This window comes from Nerophis lumbriciformis, linkage group LG21 (assembly GCF_033978685.3).
Source record: "Nerophis lumbriciformis linkage group LG21, RoL_Nlum_v2.1, whole genome shotgun sequence".
NCBI classification, from domain to species: domain Eukaryota; kingdom Metazoa; phylum Chordata; class Actinopteri; order Syngnathiformes; family Syngnathidae; genus Nerophis; species Nerophis lumbriciformis.
Genome location: NC_084568.2, coordinates 18,094,250 through 18,114,633, shown reverse-complemented (window position 1 = coordinate 18,114,633; position 20,384 = coordinate 18,094,250). Strand labels below are relative to the sequence as shown.

The 20,384-nt window shown below is 43.3% G+C and overlaps 1 protein-coding gene across 3 annotated transcripts in view; it reads right to left on the bottom strand.

Annotated features, from left to right (window-relative positions):
- rbms3 (RNA binding motif, single stranded interacting protein) overlaps positions 1 to 20,384 on the bottom strand; it is a 750,312-nt gene that overhangs the window by 150,206 nt on the left and 579,722 nt on the right. The gene's annotated exons all lie outside the window — the stretch shown is intronic.

The window sequence follows — 20,384 nt, the reverse complement described above, 5'->3', positions numbered from 1 at the left end:
CGCTGAGGGGGAAGGAGCCTGAGCTAGTGCGCGAAGTGGAGAAGTTCCGGCTAGATATAGTCGGACTCACTTCGACGCACAGCAAGGGCTCTGGAACCAGTTCTCTCGAGAGGGGCTGGACTCTCTTCCACTCTGGCGTTGCCGGCAGTGAGAGGCGACGGGCTGGGGTGGCAATTCTTGTTTCCCCCCGGCTCAGAGCCTGCACGTTGGAGTTCAACCCGGTGGACGAGAGGGTAGCTTCCCTCCGCCTTCGGGTGGGGGAATGGGTCCTGACTGTGGTTTGCGCTTACGCGCCAAACCGCAGCTCAGAGTACCCACCCTTTTTGGATTCACTCGAGGGAGTACTGGAGAGTGCTCCCCCGGGTGATTCCCTCGTGCTACTGGGGGACTTCAATGCTCATGTTGGCAACGACAGTGAAACCTGGAGAGGCGTGATTGGGAAGAATGGCTGCCCGGATCTGAACCCGAGCGGTGTTTTGTTATTGGACTTTTGTGCCCGTCACAGATTGTCCATAACGAACACCATGTTCAAACATAAGGGTGTCCATATGTGCACTTGGCACCAGGACACCCTAGGCCGCAGTTCCATGATCGACTTTGTAGTTGTGTCATCGGATTTGCGGCCTCATGTTTTGGACACTCGGGTGAAGAGAGGGGCGGAGCTTTCTACCGATCACCACCTGGTGGTGAGTCGGCTGCGATGGTGGGGGAGGGTGCCGGACAGACCTGGCAGGCCCAAACGCATTGTGAGGGTTTGCTGGGAACGTCTGGCAGAGTCTCCTGTCAGAGAGAGTTTCAATTCCCACCTCCGGAAGAACTTTGAACATGTCACGAGGGAGGTGCTGGACATTGAGTCCGAATGGACCATGTTCCGCGCCTCTATTGTCGAGGCGGCTGATTGGAGCTGTGGCCGCAAGGTAGTTGGTGCTTGTCGTGGCGGTAATCCTAGAACCCGTTGGTGGACACCGGCGGTGAGGGATGCCGTCAAGCTGAAGAAGGAGTCCTATCGGGTTCTTTTGGCTCATAGGACTCCTGAGGCAGCGGACAGGTACCGACAGGCCACGCGGTGTGCGGCTTCAGCGGTCGCAGAGGCAAAAACTCGGACATGGGAGGAGTTCGGGGAAGCCATGGAAAACGACTTCCGGACGGCTTCGAAGCAATTCTGGACCACCATCCGCCGCCTCAGGAAGGGGAAGCAGTGCACTATCAACACCGTGTATGGCGGGGATGGTGTTCTGCTGACCTCGACTGCGGATGTTGTGGATCGGTGGAGGGAATACTTCGAAGACCTCCTCAATCCCACCAACACGTCTTCTTATGAGGAAGCAGTGCCTGGGGAATCTGTGGTGGGCTCTCCTATTTCTGGGGCTGAGGTTGCTGAGGTAGTTAAAAAGCTCCTCGGTGGCAAGGCCCCAGGGGTAGATGAGATCCGCCCGGAGTTCCTTAAGGCTCTGGATGCTGCGGGGCTGTCTTGGTTGACAAGACTCTGCAGCATCGCGTGGACATCGGGGGCGGTACCTCTGGATTGGCAGACCGGGGTGGTGGTTCCTCTCTTTAAGAAGGGGAACCGGAGGGTGTGCTCTAACTATCGTGGGATAACACTCCTCAGCCTTCCCGGTAAGGTCTATTCAGGTGTACTGGAGAGGAGGCTACGCCGGATAGTCGAACCTCGGATTCAGGAGGAACAGTGTGGTTTTCGTCCCGGTCGTGGAACTGTGCACCAGCTCTATACTCTCGGCAGGGTCCTTGAGGGTGCATGGGAGTTTGCCCAACCAGTCTACATGTGTTTTGTGGACTTGGAGAAGGCATTCGACCGTGTCCCTCGGGAAGTCCTGTGGGGAGTGCTCAGAGAGTATGGGGTATCGGACTGTCTGATTGTGGCAGTCCGCTCCCTGTATGCTCAGTGTCAGAGCTTGGTCCGCATTGCCGGCAGTAAGTCGGATACGTTTCCAGTGAGGGTTGGACTCCGCCAAGGCTGCCCTTTGTCACCGATTCTGTTCATAACTTTTATGGACAGAATTTCTAGGCGCAGTCAAGGCGTTGAGGGCATCTGGTTTGGTGGCTGCAGGATTAGGTCTCTGCTTTTTGCAGATGATGTGGTCCTGATGGCTTCATCTGGCCAGGATGAATCGATTCGCAGCCGAGTGTGAAGCGACTGGGATGAGAATCAGCACCTCCAAGTCCGAGTCCATGGTTCTCGCCCGGAAAAGGGTGGAGTGCCATCTCCGGGTTGGGGGGGAGATCTTGCCCCAAGTGGATGAGTTCAAGTACCTCGGAGTCTTGTTCACGAGTGAGGGAAGAGTGGATCGTGAGATCGACAGGCGGATCGGTGCGGCGTCTTCAGTAATGCGGACGCTGTATCGATCCGTTGTGGTGAAGAAGGAGCTGAGCCGGAAGGCAAAGCTCTCAATTTACCAGTCGATCTACGTTCCCATCCTCACCTATGGTCATGAGCTTTGGGTTATGACCGAAAGGACAAGATCACGGGTACAAGCGGCCGAAATGAGTTTCCTCCGCCGGGTGGCGGGGCTCTCCCTTAGAGATAGGGTGAGAAGCTCTGCCTTCCGGGGGGAGCTCAAAGTAAAGCCGCTGCTCCTCCACATCGAGAGGAGCCAGATGAGGTGGTTCGGGCATCTGGTCAGGATGCCACCCGAACGCCTCCCTAGGGAGGTGTTTAGGGCACGTCCGACCGGTAGGAGGCCGCGGGGAAGACCCAGGACACGTTGGGAAGACTATATCTCCCGGCTGGCCTGGGAACGCCTCGGGGTCCCACAGGAAGAGCTGGACGAAGTGGCTGGGGAGAGGGAAGTCTGGGCTTCCTTGCTTAGGCTGCTGCCCCCGCGACCCGACCTCGGATAAGCGGAAGAAGATGGATGGATGGATGGATGGACCGGTACAACCCTAGTACTACGTTACGAGCAATACTAATGAAACAATACTAAAACCAACCCCCCTCTTTTCTTTTAATGAGCATGATGCCGTGTCGTCACGTCATGACATTGCTGGGGAGCATGTTCGGCAGCGCACAATCACTGAGTACTTACAAGCAGACAGTGTGTAGACAGAAAAGGGAGAACGGACGCATTTTGGCTTAAAAACTCACAACAAATGTGAAGCTATAACACTGAAACGCCCTCAGGAAGAGGTTGTTTTAAGACATGGCTAGCTAGCTATCTGCTAGCCTCCAGCCGCAGTCGTCAGTGTTTTAGCCACTTCTAAATAATTAATCCTCACCTCTATGGCGACAAATAATGTGATTTTCTTACAAGTATCATCCCTGCTTCTCTGCACACCGTAGCTCACCGGCGTCACAATGTAAACAAACGCCATGGGTGGATCTACACCTAACATCAACTGTAATGATACCAAGTACAGGAGCGTATCTAGTCGATATTACTATGATTTTTTATCGTCACAAAATCTTTTTTCCTTTTTAAAATTCATATTATGTTTATAAACTCTGGAAATATGTCCCTGGACACATGAGGACTTTGAATGTGACCAATGTATGATCCAGTAACGACTTGGTATCGGATCGATACCTAAATGTGTGGTATCATCCAAAACTAATGTAAAGCATCCAAACAACAGAAGAATAAGTGATTATTACATTTTAACAGAAGTGTAGATAGAACATGTTGAAACGGAAAATAACCAGATATTAACAGTAAATGAACAAGTAGATTAATAATCAATTTTTACAGCCTGTCCCTCAACAGTTTGACAAAATAGAAGGAGAAATGACACAATATGTTACTGCATATGTCAGCAGTGTCAAGACTTGGTCCTGGGGTTTAGTTTTTCTCGAAGGCAACAGAAAGTTGGCTCGGGCGAGACGGGAATTAAGATACATTTTTATTTAAACACTATAAATACAAAACAAGGAAGTAAACAAAAGGCGTGCACAATGGCGGAGAACAAACTATGAAACCAAACACTTGCACAAAGGCAAAAACTATGAACAACAAAAAACACTAACTGTGGCTTAATAAACAAAAACTTACTTGGCATGGAACCGGCATGAAAAAAGAGCAGCAAGGATCATAAGGGTGTGGAGAGTGTGCATAAGCATAAGTATGGGGATGTCACCAGAAAGACAAACTGAAAACACTGAACTTAAATACTACAGACATGATTAACGAAAACAGGTGCGTGACTCAAAACGTGAAACAGGTGCGTGACGTGACAGGTGAAAACTAATGGGTTGCTATGGTGACAAACAAGAGTGCACAATGAGTCCAAACGTGGAACAGGTGAAACTAATGGGGTAATCATGGAAACAAGACAAGGGAGTGAAAAGCCAGAAACTAAAGAGTCCAATAACTAAACAAAACATGCCTAAGACAAAACATGATTACACAGACATGATAAGCAGACAAATTAGGAGCCTTTGTTTGCTTACTTATTACTAAAAGACAAGTTCACTATTTTATTTAAGGACAAACTTGTTCTTAGATTGTAATAAGAAACATATGTTTGATGTACCCTAAGATATTTTTTTTAAATAAAGCCAATAATGAAATTTTTTGTGGTCCACCTTATTTAGAAAAGTACCGAAAAGTATCGAAATACATTTTGGTACCGGTACTAAAATATTGGTATCGGGACAACCCTACATAGTACTGTAGAAATTATTCGTATCAGGCCAAAAATTTAACGACTTGTTCCTTATCACATTTCGGACCTTTCCTGAAAGTCAGATGAACATCTATGGCGTCACATTAGTGCCAAAAATCCGAGCGCATAAAAACTGTTATCGCGCGCTGATTCTCCACTTCGTGCGCGCGCGCCACACCCTTTTGCGCGCGCGCCGTCTCGGTCTGTGCGCTCAGGGGCGCCGAAAAGGGGGGGTAAAGGAGACGGATTCTAGGGGCCCATGATGGAGGGGGGCCCAGAGAGGCCCCTAATGATGATGAAATTATAATACAGAGAAAATAATGACACTGTGTTGGGGACCCTGTAAAGATTCTTTTCATGGGGCCCAAAATCCCTAGCGGCGCCCCTGTGTGCGCTGTCATGTTTCGTTTTGGCACTTTGGGGGCGGGTATGCTTAGACGGCCCCTTCTTTCTGATTGGTCAGGCGAAAAATGCTCAGAGCCAATCAGAAGTACAGCAGGGCGGGTCATCGTCAATATGTATCAAGATTTATGGAGGAAGAAGTGGATAAAAACATGTCGTGCGCTGATGAAGGCTAGTTCATACCACATAAACACAATACAGGGTAATACAAAATGTGACCCAAATAAATAATAAGACAACAAACACCATAATCACATCTTTCAGCCAGAACTGGTCCACCAGCAATAACATCCAACCATAACATTATTTTATATTTTCATTTCTTCTTGAACATTTGTTTTCTAATTTATGGAATTTCTTTTGATTCAGCCATAAAATTAATGAAATAATCTTTTAATTTTGTTTTTAAAATGTTAAAAATAGCCTTTTAAAAATGTATTCTGAAACAGTTTAAAATAATCAGAGAACTGACTAACACTGACCCTACACAACTATGTTGCACAATTAAGTCATTTTTTTTTTAAAGCGAAAGAGGTAATTTCAACAGGTACAGCATCCTATGTCATATCTACATGTAATAAGATTTGTAACAAGGCAAACCGTTTGTAAATTGGTCGAAAATCGAGCAAGTTATGGTAATTTAATTAGTACATGTACCAATGACATCAATGTAATGATTGAGGCTAGCTGTCCGAGGTAAGATGGCTACAACATTGCTACGCTGGAGAATCATTGGTCATATAAAAAATGCTCAGAGCCAATCAGAAAGGAGGGGCCGTCTAAGCATACCCGCCCCCCAGATAACAGTTTTTATGCCCTCGGATTTTTGGCACTAATGTGACGCCATAAAAATCTGCCTGTAACCTTTTGAGCAATCTATGATGGAATGAACGAAACAGAGTTAAACACGCTGTTCTGTTTCCACTATCTATGCCTCTGCGTGGCCGCTAGCATACACACACAGTATTGTAAAGGTAAGGTCACATGGTGGAAATTATTCGCATTCGCCCGTAATATAATCAGTTGTACTTTATCCTATTTCTGACATGTCCTTAAAATCCTTTCATGAAATCTCATGAAAATTCAACCATTATTAACAGACAGACAAAACCAACGATTGCATAACTTAGTCATTATGAAAAAACTAAGTCGGTAAGGCAAGGTGAAGAAGCACTTGAAAATATTTTGCATCAACATATACAAAAGCACACAATACCGCGAACCTGCGTCGCCCGTCAAACAGATAAACCCTTCTGATTGCCAATCTGGGACCAATGAGCTTCCTGATTGCCAAACGAAACTCAGATCAGATGTGGGGTGGCTGGAAATAACCAACACAGAAAGTAGAAACAAGTATATAATAATAATAATGGATTAGATTTATATAGCCAAGTGAATTATGTCTATATAGCACTTTTTTCTCTAATGACTTTACATTGAGAAACCTATTATCTACATTTACACCAGTGTAGGTGGCACTGGGAGCAAGGTGGGTGAAGTGTCTTGCCCAAGGACACAAGGCAGTGACTTGGATGGCGGAAGCTGGCGGATTCAAACTAGGAACCCGCACGTTTCTGGCCGGCTGCTCTACCATCTGAGCCACACCGCCCCATATAGCGTTTTTCTAGACACTCACAGTGCTTTAGAGAGAGAGAACTGTGAACCCATTAGAGCCGTGGTTCTTAACCTGGGTTCGATCGAACCCTAGGGGTTCGGTGAGTCGGCCTCAGGGGTTCGGCGGAGTCTCCGCCACGGAGGTAAAGACACATCCGACTTATCGTGTGAATAAAAACTTCTCCCTATCAGCGTATTATGGATACACCCCAAACAATGTTCCCTCTAATTTTCCATCTGATTTGCAGGTTGTTTGATTGATCGATTGAAACTTTTACTAGTAGATTGCAAAGGAAGAGAATACATTATATGAAATAGTACAGTTTAAACATTATACAGTACACATATTTGCCAACCTTGAGACCTCCGATTTCGGGAGGTGGGGGGTGGAGGGTGGCGGGGGGCGTGGTCGGGGGTGGGGTGGGGCGTGGTTGGGGGCGTGGTTAAGAGGGGAGGAGTATATTTACAGCTAGAATTCACCAAGTCAAGTATTTCACATATATATATATATATATATATATATATATATATATATATATATATATATACATATATATATATATATAGTCAAGTATTTCATATATATATATATATATATATATATATATATATATATATATATATATATATATATATATATATATATGTCTTAATAAGGTTATCCAAAAAATAGTGCTCGATACCGTAGTAGAGCGCAATATATGTATGTGTGTGAAAAAAAAAATAAAAAATAAAAAATAATCACAAGACTACTACATCTCTACAGGCCTGTTTCATGAGGGGTTCCCTCAATCATCAGGAGATTTTTCTCCTGATGATTGAGGGGACCCCTCATGAAACAGGCCTGTAGAGATGAAGTAGTCTTGTGATTTTTTTCCCCACACATACATACATATATATATATATATATATATATATATACATAAGTAATACTTGACTTTCAGTGAATTCTAGCTATATATATATATATATATATATATATATATATATATATATATACAGTGAATTCTAGCTATATATATATATATATATATATATATATATATATATATACAGTATATATATATATATATATATATATATATATATATATAGCTAGATTTCACTGAAAGTCAAGTATTTCTTTTATATATATATATATATATATATATATATATATATATATATATATATATGAAATACTTGACTATATATACACACACATAACACTCATCTACTCATTGAGTTAAGGGTTGAATTGTCCATCCTTGTTCTATTCTCTGTCACTATTGTTCTAACCATGCTGAACACCCTCTCTGATGATGCATTCTGCTTCGTCTCCTTGTTGTGTGCGCAGTTGTGCCGTAATGTTATTGTCACATATGCATGTCCAGTAGATGGCAGTATTGTCCTGTTTAAGAGTGTCACAACATTGCTGTTTACGGCAGACGAACTGCTTTACGGTAGACAAAACGTGACTGCTGTTGTTATGTGTTGTTGCCGCGCTGGGAGGACGTTAATGAAACTGCCTAACAATAAACCTGGAGTGGGCGTGGCCTCCAGCTCCGCCAGAATTTCGGGAGAAAATTTGTCCCGGGAGGTTTTCGAGAGAGGCGCTGAATTTCGGGAGTCTCCCGGAAAATCCGGGAGGGTTGGCAAGTATGACAGTACATATTCCGTACAATTGACCACTAAATGGTAAGACCCCAATAAGTTTTCCAACTAGTTAAAGTCGGAGTCCAGGTCAATCAATTCATGGTAATGTGTGTAAGGTGTGTAATTTGTTGTGAGTTTATGCACTGTGTTGGTTTTGTTCAAGGTGATGTTCATGCACGGTTCATTTTGTGCACCAGTAAAAAAACATGAATTTTTCTTGAATTTGAAAAAACCGAAACATTTTATTTTTCACTAAAGAAGGTGCATATGAAACTGGTTGGGTTCGGTACCTCCAACAAGGTTAAGAACCACTGCATTAGACATATTGCTGTGCCCAGAGGTGGGTAGTAACGCGCTACATTTACTCCGTTACATCTACTTGAGTAACTTTTGGGATAAATTGTAATTCTAAGAGTAGTTTTAATGCAACATACTTTTACTCTTACTTGAGTATATTTATAGAGAAGAAACGCTACTTTTACTCCGCTACTTTAATCTACATTCAGCTCGCTACTCACTACTAATTTTTATCGATCTGTTAATGCACGCTTTGTTTGTTTTGGTCTGTCAGACAGACCTTCATAGTGCCTGCGTTTCACCAATCAGATGCAGTCACTGGTGACGTTCACTCCGTTCCACCAATCAGATGCAGTCACTGGTGACGTTGGACCAATCAAACAGAGGGTCACATGACCTGACTTAAACAAGTTGAAAAACTTATTGGGGTGTTACCATTTAGTGGTCAATTGTACGGAATATGTACTGTACTGTGCAATCTACTAATAAAAGTTCCAATCAATCAATCAAAATTGTGAAGGAAAAAAGACCCTTTTTTATTTCAACCGTACATCCCGTCAAAAGCCTAAAGACTGACTACACAGTTCCTGTCTTCACAATAAAAGTGCCGCTCCATCGCGCATGCGCTTTCAAAATAAGAGTCTCCGAAAGCCAGCGCAAACAAGCTAGCAAGCTACGGAGTTTGCCGCCAATGTATTTCTTGTAAAGTGTATAAAAACGAATATGGAAGCTGGACAAATTAGATGTCAAAAACCAAACACTTTCATGTGGTATTAGACAGAAAGGAGGAACTTTTTTTCTCCTCCATTTGAAAACGTGGCCGTTATCATCACTACTGTCTGATTCCAATCAATACAAGTCATCAGAATCAGGTAATACACCAACTTATATTCTTGTCTTCATGAAAGAAAGGAATCTATATGTGTTAAACATGCATGTATATTCATTAAAACACCTTTAACATGTAAACAAAAACGGCAAAATAAATAAATATAAATTATATACTGTATATATCAATGTATTTATATATATATATATATATATATATATATATATATATATATATATATATATATATATATATATGATATGTGTGTGTATGTTACTCATCAGTTACTCAGTACTTGAGTAGTTTTTTCACAACATACTTTTTACTTTTACTCAAGTAAATATTTGGGTGACTACTCCTTACTTTTACTTGAGTAATAAATCTCTAAAGTAACAGTACTCTTACTTGAGTACAATTTCTGGCTACTCTACCCACCTCTGGCTGTGCCTTACGTTTTATTACTGGTTGTGGCAACCTGGTCCATCATTGCACTTTATAAGCAGAGGCAAACTGTCCGTCTTTATCGGTACGCAGATCTTCTCGATGGTTGTATTTTATACATAAATCACTAGAACCTCCAGGTTCTGTAACAGCTTATTCCCTCAGACTCTTGAACGCATCATAATAAACCCCTCAATTCCCCCCAAAAACGGAATAACTCACTGGAATATAAAGACAATATAACATGCATTAAAAAACGTGGATGCATATGCAAAAGTGCAATATATTTATCTGTACAGTAATCTATTTATTTATATCTGCACCTTATTGCTCTTTTATCCTGCACTACAACGAGCTAATGCAACAAAATGTTGTTCTGATCTGTACTGTAAAGTTCAAATTTGAATGACAATAAAAGGAAATCTAAATCTAAGTCCTTGGTCTGATTCCCCCTTATTTGTGTTTTTTTATGTCAAGAGACTCCAGTTGCTTCAGCTTAAGGTTGCAGGATATACTTAGAATGTTTGTTCCTGGAGCCAACACAAATCTTGACAAAAAAAACATTCAGATATGCTGCTCCATGGTCATGGACTAACTTACAAAAGGATCCGAGGTTACCTGAGCTGATCCTTTTGGGGGAATTTCAGGTCATTTTAAAGGATCGAGAAACCGTTTCTTTTGTGCATTGTACTTGTTTTTAAGCTGTTTTTACTGAAACATTTCATACATTGTTTTTAGGTTATTGTATGTCAGTGATTTATTTTTAATTGCAGTGCGTGACTGCTGCTTTTCCCTGTTGTTTTTATATGTAACTTTGTTTTTGCTGCCCCCTTGGCCAAGTCACTCTTAGAAAATACATTTTTCTCAATGAGTTTCTACCTGGTTAAATAAAGGATATTGATATAGATCAGGGGTCTCAAACATGCGGCCCGCGGGCCAATTGAGGCTCGCAAGACGTTATTTTGCGGCCCCCACCTTAATATGAAAGTTTAATGTTAGTGAGGCCCGCGAGTTTTAAATGAATGGTGCTTGACAGCGTTGTGTGCGGAGCTGAAGGAATCTACCAATCACGGTGTGGTATAAAGCTCTCAACAATATTGAGGGCCTGCTGTGATGGCACTGCCTTTAGTGTCCTCTAGAGACTGTCACCGCATTATCTTTTTCTCCATACTAACAGCGTGCCGGCCCAGACACATGTTGTATGAGGCTTCTGCAGACATCCATCCATCCATCCATCTTCTTCCGCTTATCCGAGGTCGGGTCACGGGGGCAGCAGCCTAAGCAGGGAAGCCCAGACTTCCCTCTCCCCAGCCACTTCGTCCAGCTTTTCCTGTGGGACCCTGAGGCGTTCCCAGGCCAGACATAAGTCTTCCCAACGTGTCCTGGGTCTTCCCCGAGGCCTCCTACCGGTCGGACGTGCCCTAAACACCTCCCTAGGGAGGCGTTCGGGTGGCATCCTGATCAGATGCCCGAACCACCTCATCTGGCTCCTCTCGATGTGGAGGAGCAGCGGCTTTACTTTGAGCTCCTCCCGGATGGCAGAGCTTCTCACCCTATCTCTGAGGGAGAGCCCCGCCACCCGGCGGAGGAAACTCATTTCGGCCGCTTGTACCCGTGATCTTGTCCTTTCGGTCATGACCCAAAGCTCATGACCATAGGTGAGGATGGGAACGTAGATCGACCGGTAAATTGAGAGCTTTGCCTTCCGGCTCAGCTCCTTCTTCACCACAACGGATCGATACAGCGTCCGCATTACTGAAGACGCCGCACCGATCCGCCTGTCAATCTCACGATCCACTCTTCCCTCACTCATGAACAAGACTCCGAGGTACTTGAACTCTTTCACTTGGGGCAAGATCTCCTCCCCAACCCGGAGATGGCACTCCACCCTTTTCCGGGCGAGAACCATGGACTCGGACTTGGAGGTGCTGATTCTCATCCCAGTCGCTTCACACTCAGCTGCGAACCGATCCAGTGAGAGCTGAAGATCCTGGCCAGATGAAGCCATCAGGACCACATCATCTGCAAAAAGCAGAGACCTAATCCTGCAGCCACCAAACCAGATCCCCTCAACGCCTTGACTGCGCCTAGAAATTCTGTCCATAAAAGTTATGAACAGAATCGGTGACAAAGGGCAGCCTTGGCGGAGTCCAACCCTCACTGGAAACGTGTCCGACTTACTACCGGCAATGCGGACCAAGCTCTGGCACTGATCATACAGGGAGCGTACTGCAGACACACGCATGTTATTGCAAGACATACTTGAGGAACAGCCATACATGTCACACTGAGGGTGTAATAAGTAATAAGTAAAATAATAAATATAAAGCAAAATGTAAACACTTATGGCTGTCCATATGATCGTATTGTTCTGTCTTTATATATTTTTTCAATTGGAATTTATTTTTACAATATTTTATCTCATTGTAAAGAGAATTCCATAATTTAACCCCCACCACTGATATGCACATTTGTTTTAAAGTTGTCCTTGAATACTGATGTTGGAAATGACCTTTTCTTCTATGCTCTTCATTTTCAGAAGTGATGACAAACATTTTTTTGTAAATTTGCTGGTAATGCTTTACATTTAGCCTTAAACATGACACATAATGTCTGTAACTTTACTAGCTCCTGTAATTTCAATAAACCCAAATTAATAAATAGTATGTTAGTGTGTTCTAAGTAATCTACTTTATGAATAATCCTTATAGCTCTTTTCTGTAGTTGATACAGAGAAAGTTGCGGTGCACAAGGAATACATATTGAAACATCATTATACAACTAGACATGCTGAGGAGTATGCAAAATACCAGGTAGATGAGAGAGTGAACCGGGTTGCAAATTTTAAAACCAGTCTACTGAGGCAACAAGATTTCGTCAAGAAAGCCAGTGGAAAGAACGATGCAGCAGTCAAAGCTAGCTACATGGTAAGTGAGATCGTTGCTAGGGCGGGAAAGCCATTCAATGAAGGTGAATTCATTAAAAAGGTCATGGTAGATTTTTTTTAAGAAATCTTTTCTTGCGACCCAGCCTCACCCAGTTTCTGCATCCAGTGGCCCCCAGGTAAATTGAGTTTAAGACCCCTGATATAGATGGACATGTCTCACACCAAGTTTCTGTCAGTCTACCTCACCACGCCGTTGAGGTAGACTGGTTCGTTGTATTTGCTTTTTGCATTCATTGATGCATACATGCTTTTTTTTCATTATTAAATATAATTTTTCCTGCACGTCGCCTGCCGTTTCTGAATCCTGTGGTTACGCCAGCATGCGCCGTCGTGACACAAAACTTGATTAAAATTAAACCGATCTTTGTAAAATAGAGGTTCAGTTAGCATCTCTGCTAATTCATTTAAGCACCGTCAGGGTCTGTTCTTGTTAATAACTGCGTGAAGGGAGGCTGCACCCCCTGCAGTGAGTGAATTGAATGACTTAGCAGCACTATTACTTAATGTCTCGTATATGTCTTAATGAGACCGTGAGTTGAATAAAGAAGAAGAAAACAGAAATGACTGACAATAGGATTCACTAATGAACTTCAATAAGCCCTTCCCACACAATCAGGCTGGCAGGGCTCAACACGTCTTCTCAGCATTATATAAAAAAAAGAGGTTTGTGCTGTTTGCTGCTCGGTATGTATTACCCCAGGGGTATATATTATTATATTGTTTAATTATTAGTATATACAGTCGTGGTCAAAAGTTTACATACACTTGTACACTTATAATTATTTTTACAACTCTTATCAGTGTGGTTGTGAACAATTTCCCTTGTGGATCAAAAAAGTTTGTCTCAGTTGTAAATATTTAAATGTGTGTGTGCTTTTTCTAAGAGTCATCGAATGAAGTAAAGAGGTGTGTGTGGTAAACGTTGTGTGTGGCGCCAGGAGAGAAACCTGTGCAGTGCAATCCCTCATCTGCATTCGTGAAGGTTCTCTCCCAGAAGAGAGCTAATCCGATTCCTTTTTGACCAAAGGTTGCTGAGGACGGCATATTTCATCAGCATAAACACACACACACACACACACACACACACACACACACACACACACACACACGCACACGCACACGCACACGCACGCGCACACACTTACAGACACTTAGAACATGCCCTTCCTCCCATTCCAAGTAGTCTTTCTTTCTACAGCCACTCTCGCTCCTCTACCTCTCTTGATCCTCCATCTCTTAATCTACCTTATTCCCATCTTTTTGTACCACTCTTTCGGCCTTGTTCCCTAAAGAAGAACTCCTGCCTTCGGCTGTGGTGTTTAGGGAATAGAGTGTCAGAGGGACAAGGGGGGAATCAGTCAGCCAGGACCAATTCACAAGTGTGAGCAAAAAAGGAGAAACTCTTGGCGGAATAGCAAAACCTTCGTTGACACAAGGGTTATGTCGAGTGGGTGTCGTAGGGCGTGCTCACACCGAGCGTCCGTGCTTCGGCCGGTGTACCACTATTTCTACTCTGCTGTATGACAAAATGTTCTCTAACTTTGTGGATTGTTTCTAGTCTTATTTCAAATCGTTCTTATGATTTATTTTGTGCAAGGCGGTGGCGGTATTATTTGTATTACCGTATTTTCCGGACTATAAGGCACTTAAAATCCTTTTTTTTTTCTTCTCAAAACTCAACAGTGCGCCTTATAACCTGGTGCGCCTAATATATGGAATAATTCTGGTTTTGCTTACCGACCTCGAAGCTATTTTATTTGGTACATGGTGTAATGATAAATGTGACCAGTAGATAGCAGTCACACATACGTGACGATAGGTGTAGACCAGGGGTGCTCATTACGTCGATCGCGATCTACCGGTCGATCTCGGAGGGTGTGTCAGTCGATCACCAGCCAGGCATTAAAAAAATAGTCCTAAAAATGAGCAATCATAAATCTTCACTATGACGTCACTTTCGTCACTTGATTGACATTCACGGCACCCGAGGGTCTTCTGAGATGACGCTGGCTGCTGCCAGCTCATTAAAATTACCGACTGGAAGGCGAGAAACACTTTATTTCAACAGACTCTGGCGCCGTAACTGTCGTCAAAACTCCAAAGACCGACTGCACAGTTGCACAATAAAAGCTCTGCTTCATCCTGCCTGCGCTACCAAAATAAGAGTCTCAGAAAGCTGGCGTGCACAAGCTAGCAAGCTACGGAGTTTGCCGACAATGTATTTCTTGTAAAGTGTATACAAAGGAGTACGGAAGCTGGACAAATAAGATGCCAAAAACCAACCACTTTCATGTGGTATTGGACAGAAAGGAGGACTTTTTTTCTCCTCCATTCGAAAATGCGGACGTTATCATCACCACTGTCTGATTCCAATCAATGCAAGTCATCACAATCAGGTAATACACCAACTTATATTCTTGTCTTCATGAAAGAAAGGAATCTATATGTGTTAAACATGCTTGTTTTATCTTTAACCACCTTTAACTTGTTAACAATATTAACTATATGTGTTAAACATGCTTGTATTATCTTTAACCACCTTTAAGTTGTTAACATTATTAACTATTTGTGTTAAACATGCTTGTATTATTTTTAACCACCTTTAACTTGTTAACAATATTAACTATATGTGTTAAACATGCTTGCATTATCTTTAAACACCTTTAACTTGTTAACAATATTAACTATATGTATTAAACATACTTGTATTATCATTAAACACCTTTAATGTATTAACAATATTAACTATATGTGTTAAACATGCTTGCATTATCATTAAACACCTTTAACTTGTTAACAAAAACATATATTTCATAAATAAGTAAATATAAATTATATATATGAATGAGGTAGATCCCCACGACTTGATCAATTGAAAAGTAGCTCGCCTGCAGAAAAAGTGTGAGCACCCCTGATGTAGACAGCAATATAATGGCAGTCACACACAAGAAATACAGTATGTGTAGACTGCAATATGACTCAAGTAAACAACACCAACATTTTAGATGTTCCATTGAAAATATAGAACATTACACACGGCGCTCAACAATCCATCAAAATATTTTAGTAGGACTTTGGTAAGCTTTGAAGCCCCACCGCTTGATGGACTGTACTGTGCTTCAACATACGAGTATTATTATGGTGTGTGTATAAGGTAAGACATATTATCTGGCGTTTTGTTTCGCAATATTATGCAAAATAAACTTTTCTTACCTTCTGGTACCTGCTGATCTGTATTTGGGATCTGCATAAGTCCTGAAAAATTGCGCGCCTCCGCCTTTGTAGTCCATGACGACACCGTATGTCAGGCTTGTCCCTGGCAGTTTGGTTAAGTTTTAGTTTTTCCTCTGTTTGTTTTATTTCCTGTCAGCACTCTTATTTTGGTTCAGTTTCGTATTTGTCTCTCTGAGTGCTGTCCCCTCAGCTGTGGCTGATTGGCACCTGGCCACACCTGGTGTCAATTAGCCAGCTGCTATTTATACCTGCCCTGCCCTCCAGTCACTGCTGGATTATTGTCATGAATACTTGTCAGTAATACTTGTAGCTCCTACCTGTCACTTGTCTCTGTTCCTGTATGCCGTGGACTGCTTTCTGTCTTTTTGTTCCGAGTTCCTGTTTGCTGGATCCTGTTTCCCCGTTTTCCAGTTTGGCGTTCCTGGTTTGTGTCTTTTCTTTATTTTTCCTTTTGGACATTATATAATGTTTCCCCGCTCAATGCCTGTCGTCATCTCTGCATCTTGGGGTTCGTCAACAACAAAATGTGACAGAATAATCCAGCAGTGACTGGAGGGCAGGGTAGGTATAAATAGCAGCTGGCTTATTGACACCAGGTGTGGCCAGGTGCCAATCAGCTACAGCTGAGGGCACAGCACTCAGAGAGACAAACAGGAAACTGAACCAAAATAAGAGTGCTGACAGGAAATAAAACAAACACAGAGGAAAAACTAAAACTTAACCAAACTGTCAGGGACAAGCCTGACAGTGAAGTTCCATCCATCCATCCATCTTCTTCCGCTTACCCGAGGTCGGGTCGCGGGGGCAGCAGCCTAAGCAGGGAAGCCCAGACTTCCCTCTCCCCAGCCACTTCGTCCAGCTCTTCCCGGGGGATCCCGAGGCGTTCCCAGGCCAGCCGGGAGACATAGTCTTCCCAACGTGTCCTGGGTCTTCCCCGTGGCCTCCTACCGGTCGGACGTGCCCTAAACACCTCCCGAGGGAGGCGATCGGGTGGCATCCTGACCAGATGCCTGAACCACCTCATCTGGCTCCTCTCGATGTGGAGGAGCAGCGGCTTTACTTTGAGCTCCCCCCGGATGACAGAGCTTCTCACCCTATCTCTAAGAGAGAGCCCTGCCACCCGGCGGAGGAAACTCATTTCGACCGCTTGTACCCGTGATCTTGTCCTTTCGGTCATAACCCAAAGCTCATGACCATAGGTGAGGATGGGAACGTAGATCGACCGGTAAATTGAGAGCTTTGCCTTCCGGCTCAGCTCCTTCTTCACCACAACGAATCGATACAGCGTCCGCATTACTGAAGATGCCGCACCGATCCGCCTGTCGATCTCACGATCCACTCTTCCCTCACTCGTGAACAAGACTCCGAGGTACTTGAACTCCTCCACTTGGGGCAGGGTCTCCTCCCCAACCCGAAGATGGCATTCCACCCTTTTCCGGGTGAAGTTGATAAGCTTAATATTTTTCTCTATCTTCTTGTTATGGGACATTCATCCTCTGTTGTTGGCATTTCTAATATAAAGTAGTGTAAAGTTCTTACTTATATCTGGCATGAAAATGCTAAAACATACCGGTGTAGTGAGTTTACATTATTCACCCAAGGAACTTTGGTTATTAGAGTTCTGGTCGGACGTTTTTTCACCGGACACATTTCCGGCCGATGAGGAGATGCTGCTCCGTTATCGATTGAAGTAAAGTCTGAATGTCATTAAAACAGTTAGCTCCATCTTTTGACACTTCTTCCACTTCCGTCCTTGCACGCTACACCTCTACAACAAAGATGACGGGGAGAAGACGCTGTCGAAGGTGAGTCACGTAAATAAGACCGCCCACAAAACGACGGATCCTGAAGAGACTGTCAGAAAGCGACTTGAAAATGATCTGTAAAACATAATCTATGCAACATTTTGACCAAAGAACCACCATTACATGTTATGTAGACCACAAGGAAGTGTTTTAAATGTCGAAAAAAAAATATATATATGACCACTTTAATACGCCTTTTGTATGAAAAAAAACCTGACTAGACCCGCTCATCGGCAGTGCGCCTTATAATCCAGTGCGCCCTATAGCCTGGAAAATATGGTATTTAAAACACGTCAAGACCGAGTCATTGAGTATAACCCTTTCTTTGGCCACTTGGTTTTGCAGAATGATACGCAGACGCAACAGACTGCTGTTGTTTTTTTAGCCGCAATGTTTGGCTGTACGATAAATACACAAAAAGCGGGGAGAACTTTTGGCATACATTTTTGTCAAAAACTGAATCCTGCAAAAAGTGGAGCGTTAAAAAAAACAGGGTCCGGCTGTACTGTTTTTCGAATAATGCATGTGTTGGTTGCCATTTAAGTACGTGTAAGGAGCCATTGTATTATTGTAGTCATTGTATGTACTCTAGCTGTTGCACGTGTGCCTGCATGCCCCACCTGTTCCAACCGTGCCAAAGGAGAGGAAGTGCGCTGTACTTGAACATTGACCAGAGCGCTCACACGGACTAAAGTTACAAACCCCGTTTCCATGAGTTGGGAAATTGTGTTGGATGTAAATATAAACGGAATACAATGATTTGCAAATCCTTTTCAACCCATATTCAATTGAATGCACTACAAAGACAAGATATTTGATGTTCAAACTCATAAACTTCATGGCTGCAACACGTGCCAAAGTAGTTGGGAAACGGCATGTTCACCACTGTGTTACATGGCCTTTCCTTTTAACAACACTCAGTAAACGTTTGGGAACTGAGGAGACACATTTTTTAAGCTTCTCAGGTGGAATTCTTTCCCATTCTTGCTTGATGTACAGCTTAAGTTGTTCAACAGTCCGGGGGTCTCCGTTTTAGGCTTCATAATGCGCCACACATTTTCAATGGGAGACAGGTCTGGACAACAGGCAGGCCAGTCTAGTACCCGCACTCTTTTACTATGAAACCACGTTGATGTAACACGTGGCTTGGCATTGTCTTGCTGAAATAAGCAGGGGCGTCCATGGTAACGTTGCTTGGATGGCAACATATGTTGCTCCAAAACCTGTATGTACCTTTCAGCATTAATAGTGCCTTCACAGATGTGTAAGTTACCCATGTCTTGGGCACTAATACACCTCCATACCATCACAGATGCTGGCTTTTCAACTTTGCACCTATAACAATCCGGATGGTTCTTTTCCTCTTTGGTCCGGAGGACACGACATCCACAGTTTCCAAAAACAATTGGAAATATGGACTCGTCAGACCACAGAACACTGATCCACTTTATATCAGTCCATCTTAGATGAGCTCAAGCCCAGCGAAGCCGACAGTGTTTGTGGGTGTTGTTGATAAACGGTTTTCTCCTTGCATAGGAGAGTTTTAACTTGCACTTACAGATGTAGCGACCAACTGTAGTTACTGACAGTGGGTTTCTGAAGTGTTCCTGAGCCCATGTGGTGATATCCTTTACATTCGTACGTGTTTTTCTATTTCTGGCCCCAAACTTGTCCTGGCAATTTTGTATTAAACCAAACCAAAAAACAGACAAACTTGATAAATGCGAGGAACACTTGATTTATTTCTGTTTTTCACTTTTGTTTACTAAGAGTTTTCAAATCTATACCAATATGCTGTGTCACGGCGCATGCGCTATCCCGCATGTCATCGGCGGCAAGCTCTGCCGGCACCTCCGCTAGAAACGCGCCGGGACACGCCCTGCTCGCATCGCGGCCATGCGCCTTTACGGCTGCAGGCAATCTACAATCCGCACACCTGGGGCTAATGAAGACTGACAGCATAAAGACCAGCGGACCCGAAGATCCAGTGCCGGAACATAGTCCACTCCCGTAGTAAGCATCCCGTCTCTGGCTTCCCTCCCGCGTACCTGATCTCTCTCTGTGCCTTCCCTGTTCCTGTGTCTTACCGTATTTCCTTGAATTAGCGCCCGGGCGGTAATTAATTTAAAACCTCTTCTCACTACGGCGCTTACCAAAGGCATGCGGTAAATTTAGGCATGCGCTTATAAATTTGAGTGTGATGTAAGGATACCGTCATGACATCGCTTAATGCCGCAATAAAATTTAAAGCACAATGAATCATCCCGGGAGTTCTTTTTGTTTGGGTCTGAAAAGGCAATTAAAATAACATTATTACCGCCTGTTCGCAGGTTTTCTTAGCTCATGATTTGTTTCTGAAATGTTACTCGTACAACTGCATCAAAATGACTCATATTTGACACTCGCAGCTATATTAATAAAACATTTTTTTCAAAATAAAGCGCTTTGAAAGACGCAATTCTAACAACAAAAAGTCAGCTCTCCACCACTAACACAATATTAATAATAAGAAATGCAATTATATATAACGTAGTAGGTACGTGACTTACCCGGCGGTAATTCT